We start from the raw sequence: 13,943 nt of genomic DNA, 5'->3' as shown, positions 1-13,943 counted from the left end.
TAAAAAGGCTTTTTCAATTTGGAATGCCTCTACATGAGTACCACATAGCAGTCATAGTTGCAATGCCCCTGGCACCGGGGTCATATTAGTAATATTGCATAATTAATCACTGAATTATCAGCTATAAATATATTTTGGAAATCCCTTTTTCTTCATACATCAGATTATTAGTTCTGAAAACCCACATATTTTCTTTGAAAGGACACACCTTTCAATGTTAGTATACATATATTAACACAATGTAAATGTAAATGTAGTATACTTGTAAAGCGCACAGCTGCCCCAGCAACGGGGCGTCCCGGCGCTGTATAACTCTGGGGAACCCGTCCTGGCTTTCCCTGTGGGATGGTCCCTGCTGGGAGTCCCCAAGGTGGAGCTAGGCATCCCCGGAATTGGTGGGGCCGTTGTGGAGATTAGGCAAGCTAATGCCCAGAGTTGCCGAGTGGAACCCCTGATTAGAGTAAGCACCGAAGCGAGAATTATCGAGTCCGCTGACCAAGGTCCACGATCAAACAAAAACGTCTAATTTAGCAGGCTAGGCTGCCTACAGAAGAGCTACTTTTAGGTAGCTGGAGGGCTACCAGTAGCTCATGAGTTACTCGTTATAGAAGCCTGGATGGATCATACCAGCGGCAATGAGTCTTCGGAGGAAGATGTTGCTCTCATCATGCAATTAGGCACCGTGTTGCAGAATTACATGCTCCGTGCTCAGCTGGGCATCCTTGCAGCCTAGACCGTTCCTGTGTTCCCACAGTCATTTGGCGCAATGCTCTGCAGCTTGTGAGGAGCAGTGGGCATTAAGGGCTGTGTTGCGACTGCAGAATTCAGTTAATGAAGGCTGTTCAAATCTGAGCTTTTCCTCGTGTGCATAGTCAATACCATGTGTTAGACTAGAGAGTCATGGTAAAGCCTTCTGAATTGCCCTTTCCAAGATAATGGTCAGATCAGAGATTACTGTCTGAGGTTCCCAATTCGAGTCTTTCCTGTGATGTCAACCTTGCTTACTTCCTCTCTTCACCTCTGTGCATGTGTGTATATAGATCCATATTTATGTATTTGTCATTCCTCCCATGACCATATCAGTCTGGTGGCCTTCATTTATCTGTCCTGCACCTCAGACACCTCTTCCGGTACAGTTACTTAACACTGAAACAGCAAATAACAGAGGTGGTGAAATCATGTAATTATGCATCGATTTTAGTTATTTAATTTTGCCCACCATTAATATTAAAAGCAGACTTGTCCTGATAAGTGCCACAGTAATCTCTAGATTAAACCATGGTTGATTATAGTACATCAGATGCCTCACGTATGACATCACACATTCGATTCAAAACAGAACTCCAAGGACGAACTTTGAGCTGTGATGATCTTTTATAACTACCCTTCCATTCCCCTGGCATGCTTGAATTGGCTACTAGTGGTTAAAAGGGTACAGTTTTTTAAGATTCAGACCATAACACAAAGGCTTTAATGGTAAAACGGCTACTGTATCTTAGGAAAATGTGGCCCAGATGAAGAAATTTATATGATTTGGTGGGCAACATGGTCTTGATTACATTCTTTGGAGAGGAAAACTTCAAATTCAGATTGGAGGTCTACCAGTTTAAGGAAAGCTGCCATTAATGTTGCGTTGCCCCACTAAGCAATAGTGGCATGCTTGGGTGATGGACAATTCAGTGGTTGGTACGACTCTCACACACTGAGGTACCTCATTTGTATCCATAAAGTGCAGTGCCGAGAACAAAAGTTACAACATAATACCAAGCAAGCAAATACACGGACACCAAAGTGCACAGACAAAAACCACTCCACCTGCCATGGTGCCTCAGTGTCCTAGTCTCCCAACAAAACCCAAAACTTTGGAGTCTGCTTTCGCAACAAAGAACATGTACTGTCTAATGCGGTGGATGATTTTAAAGTACAGTGGAACTGTGATAGAAGTCTATCATTGCATTGCTCTAAACTGAGTGTATTTAGGGAAATATATTTTAGATATGTATGCTTAATGTAATTCTTTTTTCTGAATGTGAGAAAGTATGCCATGTGCTTTGTTGTTGTTTGTGGCTCAGGAGTGTGCAAGCCTTGGTACACTCCACAGTTTGTTGCTCTCCAGCTACTGATGTAGTTAAGAAGCTTGATTTATGTTGATATCTTCTGTGTGCTTTGTTTTTCTTCATATGGAAATATTTAGGTTGCAACTAAGACTGTGTTTGTTAGTCTGTTTCTGAATTGGAGGGGTGCCTGTGAGTTGTGATGTTTACGAAGAAAGTGTTGCTTATTTTTGTTTTTGTGTCTTTTAGAATGTGTTATTTGCGAGATTCGGGCTTATTCACAAAGTTAAATTTAGATGTGTAGATTCACTCACTTAGTTCTCCATCTATTAGTAATTTATTTCTGAGGGAGTGTACATTTACTACTAGGTGCAGACGTGCATGTCTCCCCCCAACCACCCCTCAAAACTGGGGGTGAAGCCTACTAGTGCAGGGATTATTAGTGTAAAGTTAGTACAAGTAACTTTTCACATGTAGGTGACAGTCTCCCTATGGCAAAATATAGGAAAAACTAATAGAGTTTACTGATGATTAAAATAATTTATATATTTTATTGTAAAATAAGAATGTAACTTAACCTACAATAATAGTTAACCCAAAACGAAACCATACAATGTTACATCACTCATCAAATTAAATGTTAATACATAAGTATGTGTAAATTGTTTATAATTATTATTTAAAATATGTATTTTTTTAAATCCCACCCTCACTAACATTTTTGTGGTTTATTTAATACATTGTAATAAAATGTATTTAGTTATATATTTTTAATACAAGTTGAAAGTTTATTTTATTATTTTGAAATAAAAAGTTACATATACATTTATTTAATTAATACAATGAGCTTAAATTGAATATAACTTTTGACACTTATAATATATATGTGTGTGTGAGAGAGTGTGTGTTATTTAAAATTAATTTTATTTAGCATTATTTCCAATTGTGTGTTATTTTAGTTCTTATCTCCATTATTTTCTCTGGGAGTGTGTTGCAGTGCCTGTTAGTGGCCATGTGTGGTATTAGACGTACTCCCAGGCTGGGTTGGAGTACATTTATGATTGTTTAGGATCATTTTTAAGTGTAATAACTTTAGAAATGCCGTTTGTAAAGAACAATAAGCTTACTCCTATGTGGGCGTGTGCTTGTATTTGCATGTCCCTCTCTAATCCCATAATTACCCTTGACTAAATCTCTCCTTAATTTCTTCTCATTTAGTTGTAAGTATTCTCCATTTTCCAGTCACTCCCCTAAGTTCCTTCAACATTTACTACGAAAGCATACATCTACAAGTTTAAACTAAATATCATTTTTAACATTTAAAAAATAAATATATGTGGGGTTGTTAGAGGGTATAGCGTGTTACTTAAAATTAGAACTTTTCAGTCCCTGTCTCCATTATTTTCTCTGGGTGTGTGTTACAGTAACTGTTAGTGGGCATTTGCGGTGCTGGGTTTACTCCCAGTCTGGGCTGGAGTACTTTCACAGCAGTTTTTGGTCCTTTTTTTTGCAGTAGTAAATTTACAAGTTCAGTTTGTGAATAACAAGGGACTTTTGAGAGTGGGTGTTTGTATGTCTTTCTCTAAACCCATGTTTAGGGATTAGTACAGTGAGCTACCTTTGCCTTAGCCTCTCTTTACCAATCCCTAATCTCTGCCCATTTAGTAATAATAATTCCCTATTTTCCAGCTCCTCCCCTTGCTCCTTCAACATTTACTACTAAAACATATGTCTACATGTGGGTCGATCTCCACAACTGGTGTGGAGATCTCCACATTCAAAAGATAGGAGAGCCAGAAGAGGGCGTCTCCTCACGTAGGTCAGTGAATAGCATTTTGTAGTATGTGAGTAGACCTTCAATAGTACTACTCCACATACTACAAAGTGCAGTTCATGTATAGGCCCCTGTCAGAACCCTGTTAAGAGATCAAAGGGGTAAGCCGGTGTTACTGGGCCCAATAATGGAGGTTTTGGGTCTTTAACTCCTGATGTCGTAGGAGGGAAAAGGGGGTAGATACAGGGAGTGACCGCAAGCTCACAATTCAAAATACACACAGCAGCAGTAATAGAGTATTGTACAGCCAAGTACTCACTTGCATGAAAACAAGCATTTGAAATGCAATAGGCATTTGTGAAAGTGAGAGCTATTGGTGTTGTAAATGACAATTTCTTTAACCTATTTTTTTTTGGTTTGCAGTGTAGTGATTATTTATTAAAATGTGAATTAGAGCTATTGGCGTTGTAATTTTGTTATTTTTTTTTATTACTTATGTAAAATGTCAAGGACTGCAAACTTGATGGCAAAGATAGATAAAAACAACAGACTGAGGCTGGCTGTTTAGTTGCGCTCTCTAGTTCGCACAGAGAAGACCAAGAAGGAAAATAAATGCCAGTTTGCCAGTACAGATCAGTATCAGTAAAAAAAAAGCCACAGCGTGATGACGTATATGTGCACATCTGTCCCCACAGATGACACATTGGCCTTTAAAAAAAATATATTTCATTGATGTGGAGGGGTGGAGGCAGCTACAGATAAGGCAGGGGGAAGGCTTGAGAGCAACACAGAGAGCATGAGTGTCCGACTTGAAAAAAACTTGCCTTTTTCAGGATCCGAACACTACAAGTAATGCAGGTTGAGCTCTACAGACAACTGGTAGGGCCAAACGACTTTCTGAAAGTAAAAACGTCAGTCTGTAAAGCACCGACCATAGGATTCATTCTCCTGCAGTCCGTTCTCGTGCATGCAGCTAACGGACATTTGTATTATTGTTCAGTAGAGGGTAGTAGGCACTGTACACATTCTGTGTAGTACATGGCAGCAATTTGTAAACTGGAAAGTTTAGTATCTAAAAATTAAAGAAAACAAGTAATTATCTGTATGGGAATGGCCAGGCATTTATAGATTTATGCACGGCTCTCTCGCAGTACATATGAGCTGTATCTGTTGACCAGGCGTAATAGTTTCAGCACGCTGTGCGGTATACATTATTTGCATGCCCCTTTTAATTGTTTTAATGTGCTCTGAAAATCCAGGTTTTGACCAGGTGTAATAGTCTCAGCGATTGTACCAAGATATTGTGGACGCCGGAAGAAGCGCTTGCTTCACAGAGAAATAATAAGGTTAGTTAGGGAGAGTGTGAGGTTCAGAGGGGGCTTGTTGGCGTGGCTGCGAGGTTGGTAGTGAGGTGGTCTGTGGTGCTCACAGGGATACCAGCAGTGCCGAACGAGAGGGGGGCTGAAGGGGGGGGAGGGGTTCCCTGAGGGCTGAGCTGTCGGTAACAGTGGAGAGCAGAGCGGAGCTGTCAGTGGCGTAACGAAAGTTGAGGGGGCCCCCCTGCAAAGTACATGGCGGGGGCCCCCTGCAAAGTACATGGAGGGGGGCCCCCTGCAAAGTATATGGAGGGGGACCCCCCTTTGGACTCACTCAGGAGCTTTTAGGCTAGGGTACAGTGCTGCTGGGGCCCCCTAAAGCTCGGCCCTCCCCACCCAACTGTTGTTGGTTAAAGTTGCACTGAATATATTTCTTCCATTCATTTAGTCGTTCATTCATGTATTCATTCATTCATATTTGTTTCTGAGCACCTGGAGCAAAGGCTCGCTGTCAAACAAAAAAAATCATAGGAAATAGTTGTGAGCCAATGTATAGTGGTGAGTGGGGCAGCTCTCCTCTTTTGTTTAAGAGACAAAAGAACATTGTTAATGTCTTAGCAAAAGGCTCTCTACTCGCCAACTCGCCAGTCCAAGCGTCTCTGAGTTCAAGAGTCTCACGCTGAATTATCACCCCGCCATCTCTAAGCCATGGATTATTTACAAGGAGCACCACTTTAACTAAAACTCCATAGTCCTTGTGCCCCTGAAAATTTTCACCTGTCGAGAGGAGAGCATCAATAGGCTATGAATTCTTGGATGATCCCCCCCTGGGTCAAGTAATATGTGCTGAAATATCAGAGGAGGAGGCAGCTCTATTCAAAAGCTGGTATGGTTACCAGGCCTTTGAGAAGCAGAATGGAGTCCTCACTTCCCTGAATGAATATCCAAACCACCTAAAACATTTTTTATTTACAACTAATTCCTAATGAAAGCATCTGGTAACAGACTCCTTTCACCAAACATATACTAGTACATCCAGGTGTTTAGATGAATTGCAAAGTAATTGACGTTGACTGAGGATGAAATCCAAAGTAATCTAAGTTCAATAGATACTAGAAGTTTAAAACGCTGAAAAACACTAGTGCCATATCCTTTGCCTGGAGTTCTGAAAGTATCTGGGTTATCATTCTGACCATAACTGGTCCAGTCTAAACAAGTAATGTGCCTGAATAGATGAGTGACATGTAATTTTTCAGTTTACACTACATTCTTTGATGAGCATACCCTAATATTTTTCGGATAATAAAATGCTAGAATGTTGACCATCCTGAGGAGAAGGCAACTCTACAGCTAATAATTGGCTAAATGCTTCGAGGCACAAGCCCATTGTCCAATCCAGTTAGGCGATTTAGAGATATTTCTACACCGGAGATGACTGAAGCTTGTGGAAAGAGAAAACTCCTCCCTGGCACAAAGCCTTAGTGCTGCACATGCAGGAAAGCAGAAAGGGGAGTGGAGCAGACCCCTGTAACCCTCAGCTCTGCAGAGACAAGAGTGCCATTAGGAGATAGAGGTCTGCAATCAACTAGACACTCCTCTGGCAACATAACTATTCTGAGGTCATTACTACACAGAGCCTCAATAAAATCACTGTGCTTAACCTTCTTGGAATACTGTGGTAGAGGAGGCCACTCTAATGGCTCATGGGTGCTGTATAAATGCTAGTAACAGCTTAGCATGACATGGCCTGATGCCACTATACTAGGACAAACGCCCAACAAGCAATAGGTAAAAAAAGCCCATTCCACAGGGGAAATCGCTGCACAACCACTGGGAAAAATTATAACGGTACTATAACTGGGGCCAAGTAGTGAACAGGGCACTAAAGATGGGCAACTTATGATAGTCAATCCATGCATCGATTTGGTGGTTAAATGATGTTACTGTGGAATTAAAATAGTCAATATTTTTCATGACATCAGTTGCTAAAATGCATTCAAATTTTACTGTAACTCTGCTATTGTAACCTGAAGGGGTGGCACACCTAAAAGTCATATTGAAATCATAATATAATTCATGGAATACATTGAAGGTTATTCTCATCTTGATTGGTAAATCCATACATACAATGCCTTATTAATAGAACCGGTAAATATAACACGTATCACTAATTAATTACTCTCCAGTGAAAAGTTGTGTATTTAAACTATTCAATGGAATGAGAAATAGCCATATTTTTTCCTGTAAGAGATCAAATACTACAAAATGGCTGCGATGCGAAGATCATCAGCATCATTTTGCTGGTAACACGTGAGCTATGTTCACAATGAAGGTAATTGCTCTTTAGAAGGACATAACATGAGAGATCCTCAAGAGTACATAACTAAAAGTTCCATCAAGTGTGAGATATCATTAAGGGAATAAAACTATCCTGGTTTTCTATAGAATCATCTCCCTACCAACCCTAAATATTTGAAAATATTTTTAAATACTATTAGTAAAAACATCAAAGAAATATCTAAGAGGCATCATTATGAATAGCACCCTAATGCCAATATAGACCCGGAACTTTGAGTCAGGCGATAATACCACATTTACTATTACCACACGATGTAATACTGAATTGTGATATAGGGATAAATCCATGAGAGTCTGCACTTTGCTCTTTTCTCCATATGTGCCTATATTATATATATTGTATATATTCTTGGTAGATGCGCCCTCTGGCAGCACATAGCCTACACAATATGAGCGGTGAGTGTGTCTCGTGCCATGTGACAGCAAATAGGCTTAGTTGTATTGGTTAGATGTACTACTTGTAATATAATTTTACCTGTGAATATTGGTAACTGTGTGTGCAACTTAGAGTTGCCTTCGCATTAAAGTATTTTTTTTTAAATCACTCATTGGACAAAGATTTATTGATTCTGTTACTCGTCCACAGCACCTCCATGAATATGCTTTGGGCTGCCCAGCCTCGTTACCATTAGAGTTAACCACTAAAAAGGGGCACTTGGTCCCCAGTTTGAGAGTACATACTATGGAGGTCCCAGGACACCAGAGAGGAAACATCTGATTGTCAAGGGGGCTTCTAAACTAGATACCTGGCTATAAACATCAGTTTGTGCGTGACGAGTATTAAAACCAGGCAAACATCTGTCTGAGTGATAGACCCAGCAAGCAAGACCAACTTTCATAATTTAGACTTGAGGATCTCTTCTAGGAATTTCTAAAATCCATCCTTGTGTGAGGCCGGTTTGATGGATGGCTCATGAGATATTACGAGACTTCAAGATCTGCCGCAGAACACAGCAGCGTTATTACTCCGCAGCATCTGACGCAATGTAATGATGTCGAACAATTACATGCCATCAGAAACAGGGCTGTACAGTACAAACGCAACTGGCACACAAATACACCACAGGTGATCATTACTTCATAAAAATATGCCCATAGTAAATAATATGCAAGGAGAAAATAAAACACCAGAAAGTAAGATGTCTCATGTGCATGCTGTGGTTCTCCCGAACTGCTGCTTAAATACTCTACGGTGATGCTAATACATTCAGGGTGATGTTCAGTCATTGCATCTGTGGGGGTTCATTCTGCCTGCTGTGCTGCTCATTTTTAGCTTTGTGTATCAGTTGTGCTGCTCCACGCTAGCAGTATGGCTGCCCATTCCTGACATATTTGGGGCTCTGTTAAACTATTTGCGCCGGGCAGTTCTGCCAATTGAGCGAGTCACTTAAGTATAGCTTGTCCTGCACCCTGATGCAATTGCGTATCATAATTACACGGTGTAGAGCTGCACAATGACCTGACAGAGGGGCCTCCCGCTCCGGATTTAATCTCTCAGGCCTGAGTTCTGTGATGAGGGGCCCCCTGCAGCTCTGGGCCCCCAGCACTGCGGGGGCTGCAGGGACCTGTGTTACGCCCCTAGGAGCTGTAACTGAGGAGAGAAAGCTCCGTGGGCAGGACTGGCCTCGCCTTATAGTCTCCTCAGTGGAACCCACGCAGCCAGGGAATTCTCCTTTTACTGTGTGCTCGGAAGAGAGCTCCGGTGCTGCCAGGCCCGGACGCTGCCAAAAACACAGCGCAAAAACTCCAAAATAAGTGAAAGAAGTGGGCACGCTTGGCCCTGGAGATGTGTGGATAAATAATGCCTCATGTGATCGTCAGGCGTCAGGGCTAGAGGGCCTAAGGAGGCACCTAGAAGAGGCATATTTCCACCGACTCAGATGACAGCGCACACAGACTTCAACAAGCCCTTTCCCCTTTAAAAGAAAGCCCCCAATAAAAATATATATATCTTACCAAAAAGAAGCGCAACTGACGGTGGACATGAAAAGTGCATAAAAAGCAAAATAAACACAATCAAAGGATCGAAAGGCACGGCGCAGGAGGCAGCACTAACACAACTTTGACATTAAGAAGAGGTGGGAGGGAGGAATGCTGTATTTACATATAAGCAGCTACGGCACCGAGGCTGAACACAGGCAAACAGTAACAGACCTGGAAACCAAGAAGAAAATAGTCCCCCAAAGAACACATAAAGAACCGTAGTGGAATGAGACAGTATGTAGTCCCTTCTGCACGGTAGGAACAGAAGAGAAAAAGGAGGGACAAAGAGGCAGAAATAACCATTAGTAAGCAAGGATTTTTAAAGGATACTGAAACAAACAAATCAAAAGCAGGGAGCTGGCTTTAAGCCCACAAGAGAAGCTATAACAGATCTTGTATGCTCGAGCTAAAAGAGGAGTATTTAATTTTCCCTCTATCACCACAAAGAGATCTACTATATTCACAAGCATAGGCAGTTCCCTATGCCCCACTCCCTCTTTGCTCTAGTGATTGTGGTTGTACCCATTTTACTTTAGGCAACCTACAGGGTATGCCCTACTAGAAGTCTGAGTCACTCCAACTCTGTATCAAAGCCTAAAGTGTTCCAGCGCTATCTAGCAAGTAAGTTTCCTCCAGGGCCGACTGGCCGAATTCAGTCTTACTCACGCCTGCAGGATTGGAGGGTCTGGAGTTCCTGAGCATGCCTCCTCTGCAGGTGCCAGAGTAGCTTGTTCAGGTGAGTTGATAGCACGCAGTCCAGCTGGGCTGCACTCTACGATCCCCCAAGTTCCTCACACACGGTCACTCATCTGCAGTGACCAGAGGCTCCTTGTGGCTCCTCCTGGCGGGTAAGTCTTTGGTCTGTCTCAAGGTGGGGGGAAGGTGGTGCGAAGTTCCTAATGCTTATCCCTCATCACGGAGTAGATTCCTTAGGGGTTCCCAATAGCAACCTCACTCCTATGGCAACACCACTGGTTAGGTCACACTTCTTGCTGGCATACAGAGTACTGTGTCTCGATTGTACACGGACACCCACCTGATCAATACAGTAGATGCCTGCACAGTAGCATCTCCTGACATACGGGATCACAGGCTCTTTACCGTGCAAGGGCTATGGCCCACTCTGCACAGCGGCCACTCCTGGTATACCGGGGTCGCTGATCCCACACTGCACACAGGTTCCAGCCCCATCAGCACAGCAATATCGTCAGCTCACTTTACGGCTGCCATCCTCTCGCTTACAGTTGTTGACACGTTTGTCCTGCACACGGACAACACCATGATTTGTGCAGCTGCCGGTTCCTCACACCTTGCTCCAGGTATCCACTCAACAGGATTCCCCACTGGACTTCGCTTCGTGCCGCTTTCCATTGTGAGCGGGATGCTCTGCCACAGTGCCGCTGCATGGAATATGCATCTTTTAATTCAGGGAATACTTCTTGACTGAGTCCCGACATTTAAGTAAAAACGGAGGTGGGATACCTTCCAGGGAGCTTGTCTCATGAGAGATTATAACGATTATCGGACGTGTGCACAATCTATAATTCTGTGCTGTGTGAAAGTATTGAGAAACCCTTTGGAGTCTGCCACAGCAGTGACACACTTGAAGATGATCCTCCTTATGTCGTGGCTTTTAATCTGGTGGCCCTCAATGAGAAAAGCGTCTTGTGCTGCATATTCTATACAAGCTAGAGAGACCGCAGCGCTTAGCGTTTCTTTATTATTTCCTGGCTGCACACCATCTGAAATTGAGCAGTGGCCCTTGGTTTTATACCTAGGAGACATCCTTCAAATCTTTTTTTTTCCCTTCTCCATTACGATAGTCAGGTCACATTGTATTTTTGTCCATATACAGCATATGCGCCCTGAAGAAGGTGATACCCAGAAAAGGGGTGTTTCACCTAAACACGTTTCGGCGCTGTGAATATGTTCCCTCTATAAACCCACCTGATTTACTTGTTCTGGAAAATTGATGAATTATTTGAAAAGTGTTTTCTGATGTTAAATTTCTCATTATACTAATTGTCCTTTTTTGTTGTTCTTCTGCTTTGATATTATACAAATTGCAAATCAACTCCGCAGATTTTTACAGTAATATGATGAAGATCTGAGTTGGTCAAATCTCTATCACATTATTGTTATACACTTTGAGGGGACTTGGTGCATATAATGTTTTTTGACATAAATGTTATGCATGTATCTGTGGTCTGTGTGAGGATGTTTGAGCATGAAATTGTATGTATGTTGTGAGTGGTAGGTTTGCAATGGGATCTGGTGTTTCTATAATCTTTAGGAAATTATATTTATTTATGATATATTAATGTATTTGTGATGAAAAAATAAAAAATAAAGTATATATCTTGGATGTTGTGAAGAATACAGTTTGTGGTCTAGCCAGAATGGTCAACAAATTTGATGACGCATAGCATATTTTAAACGTCATAGTACTCTTTTTGTGCTTTCCTGCACACGGACAACACCATGATTTGTGCAGCTTCCGGTTCCTCACACCTTGCTCCTGGAATACACTCAACAGGATTCCCCACTGGACTTCGCTTCCTCCAGCTCTGTCGTATACCTCACAGGGCACACTGGTCTTGGCAATCAAGCAGACGCTGATGATCCGGCTTCAAGGCAGGTGGTCTTGGATTCCTTGGGTCATGTCCCCTCACCCAGCAGGTGACGAGCAGGTCTTGGCCCTCAGTCTTGGTTACAGGCAGAAGTCTTGCAGAGATTCTCCACCTCATACATCCTGACAGAAGTCTTGCAGAGCTTCTCCTCCTCACACAATCTAACAGTTCATAATTTGTAGGGCCAAAAACGACCCTTCTTATAGTTTATTTCCAGACACCAAATGTGATTTAGAGTCTGGGTCTTTGAAGTGCTTACTCCTCTGCCCTCTCTTCCACTTGAAAGCAGTATGTCATAGCAGGAGTGACTCCAAATCTGATAGCCCCACAACACAGACCAGGGGAGTGACTAGAGTTCACACCTGTATTTCAGCCACAGTGATATATGTATTAAAAGGTTAGCCCAAGGCCCCAGCCCTACTCTTTATCATTCTCTTATCAGTCTGATCTCCTTCCTGAGATGTGCCCAGGTCCCTTCCTTGTGACCTATCTCTAAATCAAGGAGCACCCTTTGAAGCGTATGGGGTCAGCCTCGTGCTCCTTTTTCCAGTGTGCCACTGCCAGCTGACAAGAATGCAGAAATACACAGATTTCTCTGGGGCGGGGGAGGGGGGATCTTCTACCCCCTCTCCTCATGTTTCACCATGCAGCCATGAGTCTCACAAAACGGAAGCCAGAGTCTGCCATGTATTCTATCATTCACAGGCACACATACACCCAGCATATACATTTGACATACTTGCACTGTACGGCACAGCAGTATATCCTTCCTGTACTTTACCAATCACAGGCTCACATACACCCATACATGCATTTAACATACATTCACTGCACAGCACTATATCCTTCATGTACTGTGCCACTCACAGTCACGCATACACCCGGCACTTGCATTTGATATGCCCACACACAGCACAGTCCTGCATTATCCCTTTAGTGTAACCTGCCCAAGCACACATACACCCAGCACAGTTACAACAATCATGCTCTAAGCAGCACTCCACATAAAACTGAGTTAGGACAAGGGGTGAGTTAAGCACATAGCAGCGGAACTTTGAATGAGTGAGTCTGTAGACATCCCTCTAGTGACACTGTTAAAGGGTACCTGTCAAGCGACCCTTGACCCTGCCAGGTAGGTCGCCCCCCACTCCGCACAGCACCGCCTGTGTGTCCCTGCCACAGCTGCCGCTGCTGAGGAAGTTCGAGGCCATCCACCACCCGCAGGCTACCACCTGCGCCTCATCCCTGGTGGCCAGTGGTAGGCCGTAGGTAGGTTTGTTCATCCTCCGCTTTATTGCTTTTATTGTATTGCTTTTTTTTTCATTGTTGTGTCTGTGACTGCTGTTGTCTGTCTTCCCCCGCTGCCTGTACGTGGTCTGTGCCCCTTTTTCGTCCCTCTGTTCCCCTCGATGTCCCCGTGCTCTCTCTGCCCGATCTTTCCTTCTGTACCCCTTGCTGCCCCTGTGTCCCTGCCCACTTTTCCCTTCTATTCCCCTCGCTGCCCCCGTGCCTCTCTGCCCGTTCTGTTCTTAGCTGCCCTTGTGTTTCTGTATTCTGTATTATGCCCTTTTTGCCTTCTGTGCCACTCGTTTTTCCCTCATTTTTGTGCCTCTTTTGCCTTCTGTGCCACTCGTTTCTTGTGCCTTTCTGCTCTCTGTTCCACTCGTACTGTGTGCCACTCGTTATCCCCTTATTTTTGTGCCCCTTTTGCCTTCTGTTCCACTCCTTTTTTGTGCCCTCAGTTCCACTCGTTTTTAGTGCCCTTCTGCCCTCAGTGCCACTCCTTTTTCCCTCGTTTTTTGTGCCCTTCTGCCCTCTGTTCCACTAG

General features: G+C 43.1%; 1 protein-coding gene across 1 annotated transcript in view; it reads left to right on the top strand.

Moving 5' to 3' along the window:
• The window catches only part of DNAAF4 (dynein axonemal assembly factor 4), a 227,169-nt gene that overhangs the window by 10,746 nt on the left and 202,480 nt on the right, over nucleotides 1-13,943 (top strand). The window lies entirely within an intron of this gene.

Source organism: Lissotriton helveticus, chromosome 3_2, assembly GCF_964261635.1.
Source record: "Lissotriton helveticus chromosome 3_2, aLisHel1.1, whole genome shotgun sequence".
Taxonomy (NCBI): Eukaryota; Metazoa; Chordata; class Amphibia; order Caudata; family Salamandridae; genus Lissotriton; species Lissotriton helveticus.
Note: the sequence above shows the minus strand (reverse complement) of the source record. Positions and strands in the feature narration are given on the sequence as shown.